This window comes from Platichthys flesus, chromosome 17 (genome assembly GCF_949316205.1).
Source record: "Platichthys flesus chromosome 17, fPlaFle2.1, whole genome shotgun sequence".
In the NCBI taxonomy this organism is placed as follows: Eukaryota; Metazoa; Chordata; class Actinopteri; order Pleuronectiformes; family Pleuronectidae; genus Platichthys; species Platichthys flesus.
In genome coordinates, this window is record NC_084961.1 from 6,377,376 (window position 1) to 6,386,614 (window position 9,239).

Sequence of the window (9,239 nt, forward strand, 5' to 3'; positions counted from 1 at the left end):
TGGGTCGCAGCCTTTTATAGACCGCGTCTCACTTTCTCTCGTGGCCCATTTTGTTCACGTAACACACACTTATCTGCAGCATCTACAGTATCTCTCTCTCTCTCTCTCTGCCTCTCTCTCTCGCTGCCTCTCACTTTATCTCGTTTGTATCCATGGTCACTGTCTCAACTTAGCTCACTGTGCAAAATTGCCAAAGGTGAAAATGATAGTGTGGGTTCAACAAGGGTGCAATGAGCTAAAGTGATGTGGTTGAAGGATTGCTGATCTCACCGTTTCAGAAGTAAATCTCTCCACAAATCTGACGGACGGACTCAGAAGTCACTGTCACCGGCTGCAGCCCTCAATATCCGGTCTGTCCTTTGCTCTACTAGGTATGTTAAGTGCAGCAAAATATACAATCGTGTTATCTTTGTGCCTCTGAGACACACTAAAGGACAATACAATATGCTACTTACAACCAAATATGAGTCAATACTGTCATGCATAAGAAGTAAGAGGAATTCCCCACTGTTTGATGCAGTCGTTATGTGGCTGTCTTATACTAATGTTTAAGAATATAACATGTAACATTTAAAAGTATAAAATGACCAGACCTAGTTTTTTTTTATATGTTGTTGACTTGTGTTTTTACATTTTCCAAAGGGTTTGCAACAATGTTGGTATTATTCAAGGTAATGGGACTTTACACCGATTTTTTGGGTGAAGACAAAGTTACATATTTCATGTTTAATCTACCTGAATCTATTACTTGGTGAATTGATTCATTTATTGTTGTTCTTTTTCCCCCTAGCAAATATACCAACAAGTCAGTTGCTCCGGCATCTGAAATGTTAATATTTTCAGTTTTTCTGTATATTTGATTTTTTTCTTGTATTTATTTATATCTTAGTATTCAGGTTAATATAGTTATCCACTTGAATTAAACAATATCACTTACACCATACAGAACATACCCGAGGGCATCATAGACAGTGCATTCATAACTAAATGAGACATTTTTCATTGGAATCCATCTCAAGAGCTGAGAAACCTTGAGCTGGAAGCGAACAGTGCCCATTCACAGAGTACTCAGCAACTACGTGTTTGTTTTCACCATCATCGCTTCAAAGTCTCATTCAGTTCCGACTCCCAAATGGCTGTGTATGCTTTGATCTCTGTGTCAATCTATATGAGTAGATACACAAAGACAAGCAATCGTTTGCTATTTCAAAGCGATTCTGCAAAGCAGTAAGAAAATCTGATATATCAAAGCAGGGGTGTGATGTAGGCTGATGTATCTACCAATACATAGATGTGATACTGACAAATGTGCATGCGTTAAAAAAACATGCAGAAAATGACATGATAAACAAATCACGCATAAATATACATAATAAACCAAAATCTAAATAATAAATCGAAAAAAACACAAATATATCTCGACTCGTCAGCTTAAAATAATATTCTCAACAGTAGAAATATGATAGTTGTTCAAATCTAACCTTAAGTTCAGAAATCGCTCTCCAGCCTCAGGCATCTTAAACAGAAAAAAAATGGAAGCAAATTTTAAAGTAAAATAAACCTCAACGTTTACAGCTGAGGCGAAAAGTTGATCAATTGATCGATTACTTTTCTGATAATAGAATGTGACTATCTTCTGCTTTTCAGTTTCATATCATTGTGAAGTGAATTTCTTGAAAGTTGAAGATGTCACCTCAAAGTCTTTCTGCAGTTTTATAAACAAAATCAATTCACGGATAAAATAATTGACAGGTCCAACAATCTTGAACATAATGGGAGGCTGTAGCCGTACTAACATAGAACAAAAAGTTTGTTTGGTAGTAGAATCTTTTAGCTAGGTCCAAACTTTTAAGTAAAATAATGAGAAATTGGACGGCAGTATTCTACAACTCCTCCAATCTGAACGTGTTAGTTCTTCACAGGTTTGGTGCACACATCAAGCTCTAACTTTAAATTGGAGCTCAAGTTGGAGGTGATAATTGAATCGTCTCTAGCTGCAGATTTCTTCTTACCATGCTAGGAGAGAATTAAATGTGTTATTTAGCAGCAGAACACAAGTAACCGAGAGTTGCTTTGTGCAGACAATGGCAGACGCTGTTGTGAGAGGGCGGAGATTACATTTTGTGTATTAACATCCTTGACCCACATCACCAGACTGGTTTCTTGCAAAAAAAATCGGTACAAGGCACAAGTGAAATACAACAATAGGAAAAATGTTGAAAGAGTGGATTAAAAAGGGGAAACATAGCGTTAGTTGGAGGAGATAAATCAAATATGTGACTTAGTGTAACCAGGAAAGGGTCTTGATAAAATGTAACCACTATCCAGCCTCATTTTACAGCGTATATCCACCTAAACGGATCCCACCAGTGATGCAGGATTCCAGGGTTTTTCTCCAGTGCTCTGCTGCTCTGGTCTCTCCCCGTCTTATCTCTAACTCGCTTAACCATCCATTTTAACCGTCAATGACCTCAAAGCACTGAGGTTTGGGCTGTAGAAATGAGTGGTGTTTCCCAAGTGTGCAGTTAGTCGCTGTGCTGCTGGTAACACATCATCCCTCCAACCCGCCAGCACCGCCCCTCCACCTCCTCCTCTTCCTCCTCTCTGGTGCATCACCCCACTCACTCACTTTCAATCTCTCCTCTCTCCTTCACTCCCTGGCTTCATATTGATCTGAATTCATTTGTTTCCTATTGATCTGCCACTCCACCCTCTGCCGCATTGAACAAACACAAGGACACACACCGTGTGCACACAAGCCTTGCACACGCACTCCGACAGAGAGAAAATACCTATTTACAATACCGTTTTACTCGAGCCGCTTTGAAGGTCAATATGCCCACCCATCCACTGCGGACAAGACACACCTGAAATCCCACACTCTTCATGTTAGAGATTCCAGGGGCTGGAAACACGGAGGTTTTGAGAAGTCTCGGCTCAAGCATCAAACAAGCTAATGACATACAAAGGAACCTGGATTCCATATTGATCCAACACCTCGGGGGGGGGGGGGTATGAAAACACGAGCAGTCTGGAGCTGGCACCGGCAGGCAACACAATTACAGCTGCAGTTCATTTCTCAGGTCTGCTCAATTCTACTCAAGAATAATTAGTACAGCAAATGAGAGGAATTCAGTTTGCTGCCAATTATTCAGAGGGATATGTGAACTGGGTCGTCAGTGGTGGGAGTGATTGTGTGTTTCTCGAAGATATTTTTTACAGTCTTTAGACTCAAAAAATTGGAAATCAATTCAACCAAGTTCAACATTCACTTCCCAAAACTATGTGGCAAAGAAAACAAATTGTTATATTGTTTTTTATACTTGTAATATATTCAACATGTGTTGAATATATTACAAGAATAATCTGATGCTTTGGCCTATTATTATAACTAAAATCACATATTTAAGCAAAAATCAACAGGTGGTGGACGTTTCAACCAAAAATGCAGCCATCTTGTATGTTGCAAGGAGTTCAAGTTTGAGTGATCACACAGTAAACTGCTGTTTTAGCATGGTTTGGTGATAGTAGAGAACATGAATGAATTTATTTTCGCAGTTTTCCGCATCAATTGATAATTTAGTATATTTCTCAAGAAAAAATTCCAAATATTTTTTGGATTTTAGAATCTCAAAATTCTGAATTGGGCTGTTGGACTGTTGACTTGACAAGAACAATCAACAGCTAGCAGAACTACTTCAAGTGATATGAAAATATCTGTCAATCCTTTGAGGTGCAGTGTTTAATTCAGCGTTTTTCGAGGCTGCTCTCCGTGACATGTTGACCACTCTGTCCCGCCCCACCAGCCACTTTAAACTTTCGGTGGGTGGCATCAAGTTGCCATGAAGCCAGACTGTTTGTCCTGCCCTCTGACCTCCTTCTAGGACATGCTGTGCTCAGTGAGAAAGCATCTCCAGCAGCAACTAAGTTCAAAGGGCCGGGGGGGAGAAGGGGGGGTGGGAGACGCTGTGCTTCCTCTCTAATATTAGAGAAGATGCACTGCAGGCAATACTCGCACTCCCTAAGTGCATGCAGGCAGGAACACACAGACCCATTATACATACACATGTGGGAATTAATGAGCACACACCAACACAAAAGCAGCACATCTCCTTCTCCGTCGTCTTTCTTTATGTTGCCGTTCCATAATTATTGCATTTGTTTGTCTGGCTGCTGTTTAATTTATGTCCGATTGTAGTTTCTAACATTATTAATGTATTATTCATCATCGTTGTCTTTAACCGTCTCCCCTGTGCGTGCATTTTTGCACCACCCTCTCATTCATGCTTTGTCGATGACACAGTATTAATTCTCATCATGTTATCCCACTTTGTGAATAGTAGTCGTTCTCTGTTTGATGCGTCCTCCGTCATGCATGCTCGTGTCTCCATCCTCTCCTTTGTGCTGGCGACTGCTTCATCTCTAATCAGGGATCGGTCCACTCTGATTGAACTGGGTGGTAGTATTCTTTCATGGTTGTGCCCAGGACAGTTTCTGCTGAAAACAGCTCCGCTTGGCCATGTGGCCTGGCTAAGAGCCCAGATCGGGTTGTGTCAAGAATGGCTGACATTATTTATTTGCTTATCCAACTTCATGGCTCAGTGTATTAATTGATGTTCCCATTCCTTTCCTGTGGTATGCTAATAATCTGCATGATGCTCTGCTGATTTCAGGAATGCCATGGTCAACTACAGACGCTCCCCAGTGCGAGCAGAGCCATGGGAACAGCCTCCGACTAGATCCCGGTTACGAGGTAAATGTTTTGGCAACATCTTCCCGTTGCTTTCGCTCATACCAACAAAGACTCTTTGAAATCTGACTGAAATGAGAGGGAGAGCAAACAGCTTGAGACATCAGAGCTTGTGATGGAGAAAGTCAGCACCGAGTATACAGAGGGACCCCAACATGTCCATGTCTCTCATGTCCTCTTTCTTCTCTGACAGGCGCCCTCTGTCTCGTCACGTCTCTTTTATTCTCATTCTCAACATAATACGCAATGAAGGAAAACTGTTATATCACCGCCATTCAAAACCGACCACCTCCCAACTGCTAGTAAAACCAGTTGTAAAAAGACTAAAGCTCTGAGCCATCATGCATGTTATTGTTATTCGGTTTGACTGCACATGGGACCTCGCGTTACTGCACGCATGATCATTCCCTCTCTTTTTATTTCTCTTATACCAACACTACTTAACACGAGAAAAAAGGATTCGTAGCAGCCTCCCATTATTTGTCACCCACAGAGTCAAACCATCAAGAAAACCAATTCAAAATAGCGCATATATCTTTAAAATAATGACATACTGGGAACACATAAAGCCGCCATTATGGAAAAAGAACATTCAACTGTTAATGTAGATTTTTTTCGCACGCTGAGAAGTGGTTGGTGAATGTGCACACAGCGCCTCTATTACTCTCACACAACAACACACATACACACACACATATATGTAGAACACACACACACACATGCTGGCCCACACAACCCAATAGCCACAGACAACAGTGCCCTAGCAACCACTGGGCATCATGCCAAGCCAAGGAGGTTGCCTAGTAGTGTGTTCCCATGGTAACATTTTCTGCCTTTGTAAATAAGGTACGAGAAGAGTGGGGGGGGGGGGGGGGGGGGTTGCACTACGGTCCCATTTTATCCAGAGAGAGCTAATAACGTATGGTTTGTAAGTAGCAGACACTCGTCCCTGCACCAAGCTGTCATCGGACTGAAGAGGTGCATTAGCATCGATGGGGATCTCAGGTCCGAGTCCTCGACACACAGGGTAACATCCTGTTCTCCATCTCTGAGTATTCTCTTTCTTAGAAGTGTTGATGGAGTACGGATCACACTCTGCTGCAGACGCTGCCAAAGTTACATTTCAATATTGGACCCGTTTTCTACGAGTATTTTCATTCATGCATCCATTTCTCTATCCAGATACTTGTTTTTTCACATCCCAGTCACTCACCTATCTCGTCCTATTTTAACTCTGTTACTCTGGATTTTGTTCTTAATTAAGAGACAGTCGTGTTCACCCAAACAGTGTGTGTCCCTCAGTAAAATCAGCGGGATCGGCGGCGGTCCCTGGTCCCGACTTTGGGAACCGCTGTCTGAGCCCAGCGTTCCTGTTGAGGTGGCACTTGCCAGACGATTCATAGCTGCAGTAAACAACTGCTGTCACCGGGCAGATTTCGCTCTTGCCACTACATTGTTGGCTGGTAGACTCCGTGCGTCACTTCTCAAAAAACAGGGAGTGGTTGAAATCCACCTGAAATCTTTGTTCTTTCTTATACAGCAGAGCCTCAATGTTTTAGGTATTTTTTTAAATAACTTTTTTTTGATAAACATGCGAGGCAGCTCTGTGCTTGATTTACGAATCTTGTCTTTTTCATTTTTTCTTTATATCTCTGTATACTCCATTTTCCATTTGATAGATTTCCTCTCTAACTTTTCACTGATATATTATATATATTTAAACTTATATTTACTGTTTGAATCAATGGTTCCTAAAAATCTAGATATTGATCGTGTACAAAAAACAAATCATAGAAGTAAATGTGTAAAGATTCAAGATTCAAGATTTTGTATTATCAAATGCACAACAATAACATTAAGCAGTGAAATGCTTGAGTCACAGGCTCTCTTCTAGCAATAATCAAGTTATTACAAAATAAAAAATAAAATAGAAATAGTATAAAATAGAATATCAAAATTTTAAATAAAGTGTATATATATATATAAATATATATAAAAACAGCTGAAGAGAAAATAAAACAACAATAGTACAATTTGTGCAATGGTGTTTAAAAGTCTTATGGCCTACAATGGTCTATCTAAAGTAGTTTTATTCCAGGCAAATAGGTATGTATAGATGATTTGGAAATTCTTCTTCAACAGCGACCTTTCTTGAATTTGGTTATATATTATACTTTTTTATGTAGATGTTTTTAATGTGGTTTTAATGAGGAAGAACTTTCAGCCAGTTTCCATTTCAACAAATCTTAAACAGATGCTGTGGATGTTCCCTCATCAACTAATTATTCCTGCAGTAATGACTGAGAAACAGTTTGTTGTCACTAAGTATTGTCTCAGCTGTTGTTAGGAGATTAACACTTGATGATCATGTATCTGATAATCCATATCCCCAAAGCCATGATTGGATGCGATGATCACAATTAAAATTAAATCAACAAATTGAATTAATAATAAATTAAATTTGAGAGATTTACATGAATATGATATTTGTTATTTTGCTCATGGGCCAAATTCGCCAAATACTTTTGGAAGTGTTAATTAATGTTTGGTTATAGCTGCACACTTTGCTACGTCGTGTTTACACCAGCAACCTTATCACTCCCATTTTCTACTTACTTGTTTTTCCAACATCCAGGCAGCTATTAGTGGCAGACACAGTTAACCAGCATTGTACATTAATAGAATATTAATAGTTTGTTATACTAACCAGAATTTCTGGTGGTGGCACGCCCAATTTTTTGGGTGATTTTAGGCGTGTCTAAATATATCCTTTGGCTCAACACGATTAATTTGGATTTGCTCTCTCCAGAGGGTAAACTGTAATTCTTACAAAGCTTCACCTGACCCGACACCAGCCTGCAGAGGCTTCCCACCAGACTCACTTTGGCAAACAAACACACCCAAGCAGATTGGCACAGACCTGGCATTGGCACAACCATGCCGCATTCATGCGTGATTCGACTGCGAATGAGACGGTGAGAGAGGTTAAAGAAGGGGAGGAGACGAATCATGGGGAACGGGGGGGGCAGGGGGAGGGAGGACTTTGTTGGTATGAACAGAGAGATTTTCTGTGAAAAAAAAAAGTTATAAAAGATTTTGAAGCCTGAAATGTTTGGTGATGGAGGACAAATAAGAGGCACTTAGAGAGGCAGGAGGACCGTCAGAGAAAGAAAAGAAAGGGAAGGGTGGAGGGTGAGCTTTTAGCATGGCAGAGGGCAGTGGAGAGAGGCGAGGTGAAAGGATTTGGAACCTGGCCAATAGGAAAAAAAACGATGTCTTTATCAAGCATATGGAGCTGCCAGTCCTTTAGAAGTTAACATTACTTGGCTCATTTTTCATCTAATGATAGTTAAATGGTAAATCTTTAAGAGAATTAACAAAGTTAGGCTGATAACAAATGGCTTTCACTCCTTAACTGCAATATAACCAGACCCATCAAGGCCATTCATCATGTTATACACATTTACATTTGCTAAGTTATATAAATGAATATTCAATTCAAGGTCCTGGAAGCTGATGGAGGGAGTTACCTTGTTGAGGGATCGATGATTTACCAGCAGTGTGTGTGAATCCAGCTTCATCAGTGAGGCCTCAGTCATCGTACACTTACAGGTTGTATTTTTGGTGCATTGACCACGATGAATAGGAGGCCAAGCAACTCTGCAAGTAATCAATGAGTCCTTGAGGCTCACACACAGAGTGTCCAAACACAGCCACTGACCGCTAACAGCAGCCAATTTGCTGCTTTTGCAGGAGATCACCTCAGCTAGATGTCGAATGTGTGGGTGCGCCCCATTATTAAGGGGGGATAATGAGGGAGATTGACTGGATAGTGCTCTTACTCCAAACTGTCATTCAATCACTCAGCCATTAGATCATATTAGTGACAGTGAAATGCACCGATTCCTGCCTCACCCTGAACGCACCACATTAAATAGTACGAATCAGATTATCCTGTTTAGATGTGAAAAAGTAAAAACCCCAAACTGACAGACATGGAGTGCACCGAATCTACAGGAAATAATTCATCCATTTATTGTCTGAAAAGTTCATTCGTACCTCCGCACATTCATGCACTGACTCATATTCGGCCCATCCACGGCTGGTAAGAGGCATGGCCATTTCTGCAGGCGACACTCAGCCAGCATTATTTACTGGCTTCTCTGTAGCACTGCAGAACTCTGTAGGGTGCTTCACTCGTGTGACACTGTTTGGCCTGGTTAATACAAAGAGACCTACTGTAGCCATCCAATGCTTGGAGAATATTTTACCTGGATTCTGTTGCTAGGTGGGGAGAGAGACAGACACACACAAAACGTGATCTCAAAAGGCTTTAAATGAAGTGACCCGCACGCATGCATATTGCAAACTACGACAGGATCACATATATTATACAGTGGATGTGTTTGCAAGTCCTTCAGGGATTTCTCCTGCTCAGGCACTGGTCACAGGTTTGTTTGGTTTGTTATGACTAATTAATTTGCAGATG